The sequence below is a fragment of the Prionailurus viverrinus genome, chromosome C1 (genome assembly GCF_022837055.1).
Source record: "Prionailurus viverrinus isolate Anna chromosome C1, UM_Priviv_1.0, whole genome shotgun sequence".
NCBI classification, from domain to species: domain Eukaryota; kingdom Metazoa; phylum Chordata; class Mammalia; order Carnivora; family Felidae; genus Prionailurus; species Prionailurus viverrinus.
In genome coordinates this window covers 115,380,906-115,395,162 of record NC_062568.1, presented here as the reverse complement: position 1 = coordinate 115,395,162, position 14,257 = coordinate 115,380,906, and positions in this window count along the sequence as shown.

The window sequence follows — 14,257 nt, the reverse complement described above, 5'->3', positions numbered from 1 at the left end:
CCTTTTTTGTTTGACTCGGGGTGTTTTTCATTTCACTTTTGATTTCTTCATTGATGCGTTGGTTGTTTGGTGGCTTGTTGTTTCTTCTCCACATACTTGTGAGTTTTCCAGTTTTCTTCTTGTAATTGATTTCTAGCTTCATACCATTTGGGCCAGAAAAAATATGCTTGATATGATTTTGGTCTTTTTAAATTTGTTAAGACTTGTCTCGTAACCTAACATACGATCTATCTTGGGGAATATTCCATGTGCACTTGAGAAGTATTCTGTTACGTTTGAATGGAATGCTCTGAATGTCTCTGCTAAGTCCACCTGGTCTAATGTTAAAACTTCCTCTTTTAAATATTAGCTCTGTAGTGCCAGATAATGACTATACAGTGAGAAAGGCATCAACCAGGAACAGGAGAGCCAGCAGGGAAAACAGTTGGGTGAGTATATGTGCACACTGACCTAGAGAAGCTAGTGGTTATCCAACTCAAAAGAGTGAAATCAGAAGTGGAAACGTGAGTTTCCTGATGAACTGGTTATTTTTATTGATGGTCTGAGTCCGTGCTCTCTTTGAGCAATCAATCAGCCGGCTATATAGGCAGACCCAGATCCTTTCCCAAGGAGCCTCCCTATAAGGATGCACACTATACATGTGGTCAGAAGGCAATGCTCTGGCTTATGGGCCGGCTGCAGATGGCATTGGTCCAGTGGACTGCGAGAGGTTGCCTTTGGGCACGCCGCCACCAGAATGGAGCGAGCCGTTGTGCACACCTATCCATAGTGGCGGCTCCCTGGAGGGCCTCCCCGTCCCAGTCCACAGTTTTCTATGCCGTCCTGATGTTCCCCTTCAGATATTTCCAGCAGACCATTGTCTCAGTTTCCTTCTGTAGCCTAGAACTCCTTTCTAGTCTCTTCATTTCATCATTCTTTCCCTTATATACTCACTGTGTACGGAGTGGCAACTGTGTGCAAGGCTCTATGCTGATCGGGGCTACACCGTAGAAATGTGGTTGGTTAGGGAAGCAGCTTTCCCAAATAGCCTCCACAAAGGTAGGAAGTGATAATCAATGTCACAAGTGATAGAATAAAGGGTCAGATGAAGGAACTGTTCCAAAGCTCTCCTATTTCCACTGCTTGCCAGCTTTCTTAAGGGCTCTCTTCCCTCTTTGCTGGAACTCACTTCCCACCCTCTTGTCTTCACAGTCTCTGAGCCACACAACCACCCCTCTGGCTTTTTTTTTTTTTAAATGTTTATTTATTTTTGAGAGAGAGACAGAGACAGAGCACGAGTGGGGGAGGAGCAGAGAGAGAGGGAGACACAGAATCCGAAGCAGGCTCCAGGCTCTGAGCTGTCAGCACAGAGCCCGACATGGGGCTCGAACTCACCTGCCATGAGATCATGACCTAAGCTGAAGTTGGACGCCCAACCGACCGAGCCACCCAGGCACCCCTACCCCTCTGGCTTTGGTACCTCACTCCCAGCCCTGACCACTCTCCTTCACTCCCAACCAGATTTTCAACTGTCCCTTAGATGTTGTTGTTGAAGCCTTCCAGGCTTCTCTCACGAAGCGTGTCTAAAACTGAACTCATTCTTCTGGAATCTACTGCCCCTCCCATATTCCCAGACTCCAACAATGGCTTCAAGGCAGTCATCTTGGATAATTGTGGATGCATCCTGCCTCTGGATTTCTGACTCTAATACCTGGCCAGGTGTCAGTTGCTTTACCCTGGAGATGCCTCATCCTCTCCTCTTCTTCTTGACTATTGAATAACCTGGTTGTCTTCTCCCAGTACCATCACACTGCCCTCCTAACTGAACCCCTGTTTCCATCTCTTTCTTCTCCAAATGACCTTCTGCTGATTGGTGTTTTTAATATACAAACGTATGTATTTTAAATATATTAAAATTATATGAATAATTCTTAACATATCATTTAACATATATTACATTAAATAGATATTAATCATATCTCTCTTCATATATTAATTATTGTATTAATTATTGATTATATTATTTCTTGATTATATTAATATATAATTATATGTAATATATTAATTATATATAAAATATAATTATATTAATTCTTAATTGTGTAATAATTAAATATAGTTGTATCTATCTTCATATATATTATATATAAAGTTATATAATATATAAAATATTTATTAAAGTTATATAGCATGTAAAAAATATATTTTTAAATATATTAAAATTATATGAATAATTCTTAGCACATCATTAATATATATTAAATTAAATAGATATTAATCACATCTATCTTCATATATTAATGATTGTATTAATTATTTATTACATTAATTCTTGATTATATTAATATATAATTATATATAATATATCAATTATATATAATGTAATTATACTAATTCTTAATTATGTAATAAATATAGATAATTCTATCTTAATATATATATTATATATAAAGTTATATAATATATAAAATATATATTAAAGTTATATAACATGTAAAAATATATATTATATATAAGGTTATATAATTTATATGAAGTTTTATCATATATAACATATATATTATATGTAAATAGTATACGTGATCATGTCACTTCCCTGCTTCAAAACCTTGTTATTGTGCAGAGCAAAGTCTGGATTTTGTGGATGACACAGAAGGCTGTCACAATTCGGTCTCACGGCTGATACATGAATACCTCCTTGCCTGGCCCCCTTGCACATCCCCCACCCACACAGATGGATACTCTGTAACTCCTCTACAAAACCTCCCTGCTTCCCAGGGGGGAAAAATATGTCAAGGACTCAAAACTGAAGAAAATTATTATTAGGAACACCTTTTAGGCAACGCTGGCCTCGTCTAGTGGGACCGTCTAGCTCTACAGGGGTTGCGTACCCTTGACTGCCTTTGACAGATTCGGCTACTTCACAGCTCTGTGGAATTCAGGGTTAAGTTGTAGAAAACTGATGCCATGCACATGTTTTCTTCTACGACAATGGGAATGGTCCCTGTCCATAACTGAGCAAATAAGTTTTGTTCCAGGGAGACTGTAAGTTACTGTATGTCAAATCTTGATTTAAACTGGTTTTCACATCCCACCGGTTCCCTCTTTAGTTAAAGAGTTCTATAATCTTTGATAAGGGTCCAATTAAAATTTCTGTCAGAGTCATGGATCTGCCATTTTGAAAGTAATGTTTCCGGGGTTTTGGTGATCATCCCCAAGCTACTACAGTGTGCTCTCCTCAGGGGGCAGGTAAGCTGCTTATAACACAGTGTGCCCCTCCTACACCTGGGGACCTACCAAATCTCTGGGATAACCCAAAGGGCTCCTGGGAAGTGGCAACAATTTGTTATTTTGCCTTGAAAACAGAAGGGGATGTTCAAAATAGTTAGGTTTGTTTGGCATGCTCCGTATTTCCTCACTAGTTCAACATTATTGTAAGAGCTGCATAAGAAGAATTATCAAATCATTAAAAAAAAACAAACCACTTAGCCTTCCTGAATTAAATTAGAACAGGTAAACTATTATGAATATAAATATTTTTTAAATTGTATGCTTTATGTGAAGACCCTGGAAATTTTTCACTGCATTCACTCTCAGAGGAAAACATTGATCAAATCCATGCAAAATGTACCCCATTTTTATTATCTTATATTCTGCTATTATCGGTCACTGTAATGATTGACCTCAGCCTTTCCATCTTTGTCATCTACAAATAATTTTTGTTTCACTTGGATGCTTGCCTGACATCTCTCTAAGAAGCTAGAGTTTGTGTCTTCATCTATACGATCTGAAGAGAAACCAGAGTATATGTGTGTCTTCATCTAAGAAGGAGTCAGGGACTTTGAACTATTGACACTTCAAAAAGTAGCCGGGTGGGTACAAGCTTCCAAGCTGACACTTCCTCGACAACTTCAGACCACACCAGTCGACTAAGTGGGATTTCCAAGACTTGCTCTAGTCTGGAAGCAAACGGCTTCACGAAGACAAACTACAGACTGAAATCTCAGCAGCAGCAGGATTCTTGACATGGGGCACCTGGGTGGCTCAGTTCTTTGAGCGTCCGACTTCGGCTCAGGTCATGATCTTACGGTTCGTGAGTTCGAGACCCACATGGAGCTCTCCACTGTCAGCACAGAGCCTGCTTCATATCCTCTGTATCCCTCTGTCTCTCCTCCTCCCCTGCTCTCACTCTCTCTCAAAAATAAATAAACATTAAAAAAAAAAGAATTATTGACATTATTATGTTAGATTGAGTGACCTTGACAAGGTAAGCTTAATTGGAGCTTTCGGTTTAGAGTGTTGTTCATGCTGGTTTTATGTAATTTTTTTCAATGGATCTATCAGGAAACACTTTCTCTTCTTTCTTAAGCGTTCTCTAACCCTTAGTTTAGTAGACTCTGCTTTGAAACAAATTGTATTCAATTCTTATGGGTGCTCTCCTCACCCACCAACTCAGAAACTCATAGGGAGTCTCCTAATTTTTTTTATGAACACAATATAGTTATTGCATAGGTTCAATAAAATCTGGCTTTTTTTTTTCACCAGCATATAATTGTGAATGCTGACCGTACAACCAAGGCCATGTCTGGTATGCCATATTTGAGAAAGATTCTCATTTAATCAGACATGGGAAAAGGGACATGGGAAACACTTTGAAAGGAACAAAGAAGAGACACCTGGGTGGCTCAGTAGGTTGAGTGTCTGACTCTTGATTTTGGCTCAGGTCATGATCCCAGGGTCATGGGATCAAGCCCCATATCAGGCTCCACACTGAGTGCAGAACCTACTTAAGATTCTCTGTCTCTCTCTCTCTCTTTCTGCCCCTTTCCCCTGTTCTTGTGCTCACTCTCTCTCTCTAAAAAAACAAATTAGAAAAGGTCAAAGAAGATGGCATGGTGTCCTCTCTAGTACTCGTGCTAGGTTATCTCCACTGTCATTATCTTTGAGCTATTTTACAACTCTGTATGTTGTAGAAATTAAGAATATATTGGATTCTTGTCCATGGAAAAGCAAATTGTAGTTGGTGAAGGTGAAATTGATGATTGCCCTGTGACTATCGGGTCGTTTCATGTAATTAAGCAAATTTATTTTGACATTCGAAGTGGTTGTAATGTCCTGAGCTTTCTCACATCAATAAGTCAGTTAAACAAGGGTCGCCTGGGTGGCTCAGTCGGTTAAGCGTCCAACTTCAGCTCAGGTCATGATCTCAGAGTTCGTGGGTTAGAGTCCCGCGTCAGACTCTGTGCTGACAGCTCAGAGCCTGGAGCCTGCTTTGGATTCTGTGTCTCCCTCTCTCTCTGTCCCTCCCCTGCTCATGCTGTCTCTCTCTGTCTCAAAAATAAATGAAAACATTAAAAAATAAAATAGATAAGTCAGTTAAACAACATGTTTCGCATGTGTTTATTTTATGTTTGTGTGAGTTGTGATTTTGTTTTTTGTTAAAAAAAAATCATCTTTTCACAGTTTTGGAGATTATCTAAGTCACATACTGGATTCACCGGACAGAACCCGGTAAATATCACCTCCGGAAGAGTATAGTGCACGGGGGACTCAGACCTGGGTGTATCTTTTCTCACTGACTGTTGGCCAACAGCCTTCTTCAGTTTCCAATTACGGGCCCTTTCCATAGAGCAGGTCACATCCAGGCAGCCACCCTCTCAGAGCAAGTGAGTCATAGAGGGGGAGAGAGCATCCGAGAGGGAAGTCACAGTCTTTCTGTAACCTCACATGAGGGTGACACCCCATCACTTCTGTCATACTTTCTTCATTAGAAGCAAGTCAGTAAGTCCAGCCCACACTCAAGGAGAGGAGGCTACACAAAGGCATGACTACCAGGAGACAGGATCACTAGTGATCCTCACAGAGACTATCCCAAGGACCTTTTATATAAGTGGGTTATAACTGTCAATTCTATCCAGATTAGAAACTGATACTGAGAATTTTTAAGACATTTATTGATTGGTTCATTTAAAGATAAACAATGATAGGGGCGCTTGGGTGGTTCAGGTGGTTAAGTGTCCAACTCCAGCTCAGGTCCTGATCTCGAAGTTCATGAGTTCAAGCCCCGCATCGGGCTCTGTGCTGACAGTGTGGAACCTAGAGCCAGCTTCTGATTCTGTGTCTCCCTCTCTCTGTTCCTCCCCCACTCACACTCTGTCTCTCTCTCTCAAAAATAGATAAACATTAAATAATTAAAAAAAATAAAGATAAGCAATGACAAATGCATTGCATGTTAACAAAAATAACATCTTGGTATTATGATTAAAATAGTTTCCACCTCATGGACCCTTGAGAGAGAACTACCATCCTGATGGAGAAGAATCAGTTTGTTCCAGAATACAAAAAAGTTTTACAAAGGACAAAGCTTGGAAAGTTAAATGTATTTGTCTTGGTTTACCCACATCTGAAAAAACAAGCAAACACCAAAGCCATAAAATGTGTTAAAATTACAGCAAAGTTCATTCCACATTGACAGGCTTACTTTTCAGTTTACCGATTAATGAATCTGCCTATGAAAGACTATTCTCTACCTTCTTTATAATTTACCTATATAATAGAGATTCTGGGTCTTACCAGAATAATTTTCTGAATTCCATATTGACTTCATTAGGACCTCTATCATTTAAGGAAAAAAAAACACGAGGATCTCCACTTACAAAAGAACTAAGATTCTCTTCAATCCCATATCACTTAAGTTTACTTCTAAATGTTTTGTCATTTTGACAGAACAGGGAACTAATACTAATTCTCAGTCAACCCATGATCCTACCTTAGACAACATTCCAAACCTCCTCTTACAAGTTTTTGGTTTTTTAAAAAAATTTTGCCTGATCAAAATTGGATCCCACATATAGGAAAAAATAAAACTTTCACTATCTCTCATACACCTAAAATTTCCTGGAAATTCATAACGATTTATTTTTTTACTTTACAAAAAGAGAAGTATTAGAAATAATTTGAGGGGCACCTGGGTAGCTCAGTCGGTTAAGCATCCGACTTCGGCTCAGGTCATGATCTCGCGGTTCATGAGTTCAAGCCCCGCGTTGGGCTCTGTGCTGACAGCTCAGAGCCTGGAGCCTGTTTCAGATTCTGTGTCTCCCTCTCTCTCTCTGCCCCTCCTCCACTCGTGCTCTGTCTCTCTCTGTTTTTCAATAATGAATAAATGGTAAAAAAAAATTTTTTTAGGAATAATTTGATTTGATATGCTTCTACTACAACAGTTGTATGGAAAGTTGTCACATCAGAAAAGTGACTTGGGGCGCCTGGGTGGCGCAGTCGGTTAAGCGTCCGACTTCAGCCAGGTCACGATCTCGCGGTCCGTGAGTTCGAGCCCCGAGTCAGGCTCTGGGCTGATGGCTCAGAGCCTGGAGCCTGTTTCCGATTCTGAGTCTCCCTCTCTCTCTGCCCCTCCCCCGTTCATGCTCTGTCTCTCTCTGTCCCAAAAATAAATAAACGTTGAAAAAAAAAAAAATTAAAAAAAAAAAAAAAGAAAAGTGACTTGACTCTCCCTGTATTAAATTTGCATAGGCAAAATGTTATTAATATAAATATTTTAGGAATTATAGGTTTTTGTGGGAAAACCCTGGGTATTTGGCAGTGCTCTGGCTGCCATAATGTTTTTTCTCTCTGGGATAACACTCATCAAAAACTCTGATGAAATAGTCTGTTGCATTTTCGTATACTTGTCAGAGTCCTAGAGGTGCTTTGCCTGAAAACAATAGTATCATGTTATATCGACAATGATTTTGCCGATCATTAAAGTGTTTAATTGGCCACTTCTTTAATTTGCATAAAGCATATTCTAGGCCAGTGACTCTTAAGTTGGGACGCAGACTTATTCATGGAGTTAAAAAAAAAATACAAATATCTAGGCCCAAATCCATACTTATTATATCTCTTTACTTAATATTCTAAGGAAAAAAAATGTCTTGGCATTTGTTATATGTTAACCTCAAGATTTTCCAACCTTTATTTTTTATGCCATTGAAACAAACAAATTTCCTTGACAATTACATCTTCAACTTTATTAACATGCCATCGGATCTTTCACACTTGACAGTAATCAGTCATAAAATAACCACAGCCCTTAGGTCTGTGTTGTGGAAATAAACAGAAACCACCCAAATAGGAAGCAGCAAAGGCTATTCTGAGCTTGCTACAGCAGAGAAGGCATCCACAGTCACTTACGTGTTAGCTGAGACTCAAAGGCAGGCAGAGTGGGAAATCTCTATAAGCAGGAAAGAGGCAAGACCTTAGATGTGCCCTGATTCGAAGCTGTTGGCTCGGGGAAGCTGTGGATGAACTAACGAGAGCTAACCATGTGGGCATCCTGTGTGATTGATCATATTTAGGGCATCATGTCTGGCTTTCTCTAGTTGGCCCAAAGTTGGAAGTAGGGGCAAAATTTAGGGAAGCTTTCAGTAATTAATCACATCTTGGCCATCTGGGGCCAATTGCTATAAAAGTTACCCTTCGGCTCCTTGAACAAGTTACTACCTATACAGTAGGTTGGCTCCCTGGGCTGGTTGCTGCAGGTTGTGGGTCAGTTCCACTTTTATCTGTGGTCTGCCTCTCATCTGTTAGGACATTTAGTCTCTCACTGTCATTTACAGGTGGCTTTAGTCTCACTCAGTTGCTTGCTTGAAGTCTCTTCTGTAAGCTACCGTCCAGCATTCGTGTCTTCAGCAAAGGACTGTCTCTGAGCCCAGATTGCAGGAAAAACTGTACCATGTACTATAAACTACTGACACTTCAAAGACCGGCTCTAGGCCCAGGCTTCTGTGCAGCATTGATCAGACAACTTTCAGGCCACAGTAGTGGACTGAGCCAGGATTTCCAGGATTCGTTTTAGTCCAGACACAGACGGCTTCATGAACGCAGACTCCTAACCCAGGATCCAGCAGAATAAGAATGAATGACATAAGACCAAATAAACTGACTGAAAGGGCGGGCCTACGCCGGCCGACTCCATCTTGTTCTGTGTCCTTCACCTTGACCACACCTCCTCCCCTTGAGTAACCCCCCCCCCCCACCTGCCTAACAGGACTCGGACCCTTCCCCAGCCAATCGGCTGAGGCCACAGCCATTACCTCACCAACTGCCCCTAGGCCCCAATAAAACCTTTGTCCTTTTGAAACTCGCTCTCTCTCCGGTATCTCACCGCTGCATCGGTGCAAGTAGGGGATTGAGCTCGAGCTAGCTCGAATAAAGGCTCTTTTGCTTTTGCATCGGACTCGGCTCCCTGGCAGTATTTGGGGATCACGAATTCTGGGCATAACACTGACGAGGGACATTTTTACGGTTATTTTATTTTTAATATCATCGGTATCATTTTAATGGTCTATCTTCCCTACAGATAAGAAAAGTCCTTTCTCTTTCTTCCTAAGCTTTCTGTCATCCCAATCAATTTAATAAACGACTTTGGTAAACTGAAATAAAACATGTAAAAACGTTGTCTGATTATCCTTGAACCCCAAACAAGAAGTTCTGAATTCTAAGTTTCCTTATCGTCTGTGGTGATATATTTGTGTAAGTTCCTGCCAGGAAAGATTGTACAAGCGAGACCTTAGCAGGAGTGGCACGTTTGAGAATAATCCTCACTGAATTAGGTGTGACCAGCCACTTTTAAGGAACAAGGGTTGACTTTACTTGTGGACCTAATGCCTACAAAGTCCTCCTGGGAATAGGAGTTTGGCTCCTGTTCTCACAGGTGGTAAAGAAGGTCACTTCCTGGAAAGCCCGGGACCTTAGCAAATTTGGGGGACCTTGAGAAGAAAAAGAGATTTACTTAAGTTCATAAGTACCACAGGTGGCCTAGTAGATAGAGCTTCTTGGGTTTGGCTTTCCAGCTTGCTGTCCACCCCCTCTAAACTTTCTATATCCACTTCTCCAACAGAAGGCTTCCTGCACCAAACCCTAACATTCTTCCAGGCCCAGCTCAAACACTTCCTCCTCCAGGAAGCCTTCCCAGTTCCTCCTTCCAGGCAGAAGAATCCTCCCTCCAACGTCCTCAAAGCACTTGCAGGGTTTCACGATCTTGGCAGACCCAGGGCAAAACATAGCACGAGGCACCACATAGAAGATGAAAATATAGCAAATGAAGAGAAGCGGTAACTCACAGCTAGGAAGAGATAGTGTGTCTGCACTGAGAATTCAAGAGATTAGATTTTAAAATCAGAGGTGGGAGGTCAGGTTTAAGTGTTTGATGCCTAAATGCTACTTCCTAGCAATACTGACCCATTTTGGGGGGGTCGGCTGCCAGACCCTGCCTTCCCTTCCTCCCTTCTCGGAACAAGGACATGAAACCCTCATGTTAAAAGCTTAGGAGACAGATCTGGTCTGGAATTCTCATCCTTTACTCCTAGGATTGCCAGCAAGTTCCTAACCTCTGTTTGCCCTCAATTTCCTTATCTCTGGAGTGAAAAACAACAACAACAACAACAATACCCATAATGCAGGGTGGCTGATAATGTCTGTAAAACATGTAGCTGCAGCTCCTGGCAAGAAGTAAATGGTAGCTATTGTACCGTTATCATCCCTCCCTCCCTCAGGGATTCCCACTGCCTGTTATATTAGCAAGTTAATAAGCAGCCTGACCCAATTGTTCGCCCTTATCTTATTTGTAATCCTTAGTGGCTGCTTCTACTTGCCAAGGCTTTTACTTTGGGGGGCCAGGGTCTGCCTTTGTCATTGTTGCCCAGCTGGGTGTGTGTTTCTGGGACTCAAGCTCTGATGCCCCAGGTGACTGCCCCCAGCCTGGGAGTCGGTGCCTGGAGCCACATGCGCAGTGTCTCTTGTGTGGTGGGGGGGGGGGGGGGGGGGGGGGGGGAGAGGGGTTGGCAGCTGCTGCTGAGGCAGGAGAGGCTGGCCTGTGAGGTGCGGCCCCTCCTGGGTAGATTGCAGCTGTGTGTTAGAGAGGGGCCAGCCCACCCACCTGCAGGAAGCAGGGGTTGGGGGGGCGGGCTGGGTAGTCCCAGGCCCTGGGCCTTCACAAACCTCTTCACAGCCAGACCAGAGTTTCCCCTCCTAATTCTAGGGAGGGGATGCAGGCTAGGACTCACCTCCACCTGCACCCGCATCATTTTAGGTACTCTGTGACCCTCTGGAGCAGGGCCCTTCACCATCTGAAGAAAGGCCCAGCCTGCTTCCATTTCTTGAAGCTTCCACTCTCTTTTAAAGAAATGGGTAGGGGCGCCTGGGTGGCGCAGTCAGTTAAGCGTCCGACTTCAGCCAGGTCACGATCTCGCGGTCCGTGAGTTCGAGCCCCGCGTCAGGCTCTGGGCTGATGGCTCAGAGCCTGGAGCCTGTTTCCGATTATGTGTCTCCCTCTCTCTCTGCCCCTTCCCCGTTCATGCTCTGTCTCTCTCTGTACCAAAAATAAATAAACGTTGAAAAAAAAAATTAAAAAAAAAAATAAAGAAATGGGTAAAAGCCAAAATGGGATAAGAAGGGCTCTTTATAAAATTTTCATTAATGCTTTTTAATAAAGAAGCGTTAACGGAATGACTACATTAGGAAATAATATTGGGGTCACATTTCAGGTTTCCGGAGCAGGGGACACTCAGGCCCTCCCAGTTCTGCCTCCTCATGTCTTGCTCTCCTGTGCGTTTCTTTCCAGGCCGGCCGGTAGCAGTGGGCGGTGTGTGGTGTGCATCAGAGGGCCGTGCGCTGGTCGTAGAAACATAGGCTGATGCTGGGTCTTGTGGGAGACAGTTTCTTCCTGATCTGGGTGTGAGCAACAGACTCCAGTCCTTCCTTCATCGGCCTATGTGGCCTCGAAGCCAAACCAGCCCAATCCAGCCCAGTCCCCTGTTAATTGGTAAACGGTCATTTCTTTGCCCCTGGGATCACAGACTAGCCCCTCGCTGCAGGAGCAGACCCCGTCTGAGCCCCGAGCCCCGGGAACACTGCCAGGCTTGCCTGGCCTCGCAGACACTCACCGTGGCCCCGAGAACCTGAAGAGCAAGACTGAGGAGTGTGAGGGCACCAGGGGCAGGGAGGATGGAAAAAACAACCTCAAAGGCAATCAGGTAGGAACCAAGGCTCCCACTTCTGAAAAGCAGAAGTGAGGCCCCTTGGGCTGTGTGTTAAAAGGATGGCTTGGGGACAACGATGGGCCCAGCCCAGAGTCTGACTGGTCCCCAGAGCTAACCTATTGCCTGTCAGTCCCTGTAGCTGTCCTTGGTCTAGAGAAGGCAGCAAGAGAGCCCTTGTGCTGGTCCCGGGCCCCAGCGATCAGACTGTTGGTTCAGCTCCAAGCCACTGGGCCCAGCTATGAGAGAAGTCTCTGGAAGTCCCTCTGGACTGCTAAGCATATAGTGAGGACATGGAGAGCCAAGAGACCCTTTGCCCTGGATCCCCCTGACCACACCCAGGCTAATACGGAGGCACACAGTATCTCTTTGAACTCACACAAAATCTAGAAGACACGTGTTGCATGGAACATTGTTCCATGTTAGGCATTAAGAAACTTGCCCGAAGTGTCTACGGTGGAGTATGCTGTAGGGGTGGGCACAGCCCCCTCTAGCTCCAAAAGTCCTTGCTTGTCCCACTGCATCATGATGAACTTGCAAAGGGCTGAACTTTCCATGTGTGTCTTCCATGGTCCCAGCTCGTTCTAGCTGCTTATTCTCTTCCAGTCCCACCAGGATCCTGTTCTGCCTTCTCCTCTCTGCTCTCTGCTTCAGGCTGAACTTCGCACCTGCATCAAAGGAGGCCTCTGCCTTCTGGCTTCCCACTGGGTTTGACCAAAGGGAGGCCCCAGTAGAGATCCCGGGGAGTGGAGACGGGAGGAAACAGGGAGCAGAGATCCAAAGAAGGGGAGGTTGGGACATTTGCTCCCCTGGTTCCCTCCAGTCCTCCTACAGTACCCCCCCCCCCCCCCGCCCCGCCTGAAGCCTTAGCTCTTATGCCCCTCAGCTGCCCTTAGCCCCGGGGATGGTAATGGCTCACTTCCCCATGTTGCTGGCACTATTGTGGTCCTCAGCTCTCGCTGGTTTTCCGTGAGCCTATAATCCCTTGTCATTGCTCCGTCATGAAACTCTCCTCCGTTACTCTCTTCAGGTGTGTCTTCTCCTCCCCCCCCCCCCCACGGTCCCTGACTGAACCCTCCCTGGTTTGCTCCCATTCCTCCATTTGTGACACTCGTGCCTTCCCTTTCCAGGTGCCCAGTGCCCCCCCCCTCCCTGGGTCTCCCATTCTTTCACAGCCCCCCTCCACCAATACTCCTCTGACACAGGAAGTGCAGCGGCCTCTCTGGCCATTGGGTCCAGAAGATGAGAACACGGAATGCCAGGCTGAGGCTTGTGGCTTTGAACAGGCGTGTTTTGGGATCTCACAGTTGGCCACACACAGACTGGAGGTCAAGGAGCCCAGAGGGGGTGGGGTCGGGGGGGGGGGCAGTGCAAGTCAAACACTGTGGAAACGACTCAAGGGCGAGGCACAGAGGGTCTAGGATGAAGGCAGGAGGATGCTAGGGTGGTTCCTCATTCTGTTAGAGGCTTTCGAGACTCTGTGAGCCTACAGACAGAATGTGGGGCAGCAGGAGTGGGTGTTTTTGAGCCAGGATGTCAGAGACAACAGTGGAATTAACAGCTCTCAGCGATATCTCCTTCCCTACCTGTAACTTTAGCCTCTCCTGGGCAGACCTTTCATGGGCGATGGACAGTGTCAGGGCAGATACTCCAGTCAGATTGCTGCCTCTACCTTTCCTTCACTGTGAAGAAGTCCTGGCCGAAATCCTTTCACAGAATTTCTTGTAGAAAGTCCAGAGGAGCCTCTAACCGGCCCTTTTCCATTCTGGCTGAGGAAGCGTCATAACTGGAGATTTAGTGTGTGTTTGGTGCCATCTAGTGACCTAGGAGCCATCAGCCACCCTGCCAGAAACCACTCTCCTGTGGAGTCAGTTTGCCTTCTCGCTCTGCAGAGATGTTCTCAGACCCGGCGTGCGTGAAAATCACCCAGATGCTTGCTAAGCATGAGGGCCCCGGGGATCCAGGCCCTGAGGTTTGAATTTAGTTTGTGTGGGCGGAATCCAGGAATCTGTCATTCTAACTAGCACCTCAGGTGTTTGTGAGGCAAGACTCTGGCCCACACTTTGGGAACAACTTTCATTATGGACTGCATCTTCTAAATATCCTGTTTTGCATGGATAGTTATGTACATTCGCATGGTTTTAAGAATTGTGCTGACGACCCCTAAATCTGTATCTTCAGCAAAATTTCCCAGGTTTCAAGCTGGTATTTTTTGACTGGTTTGCATTATAAACAGATACACAGAT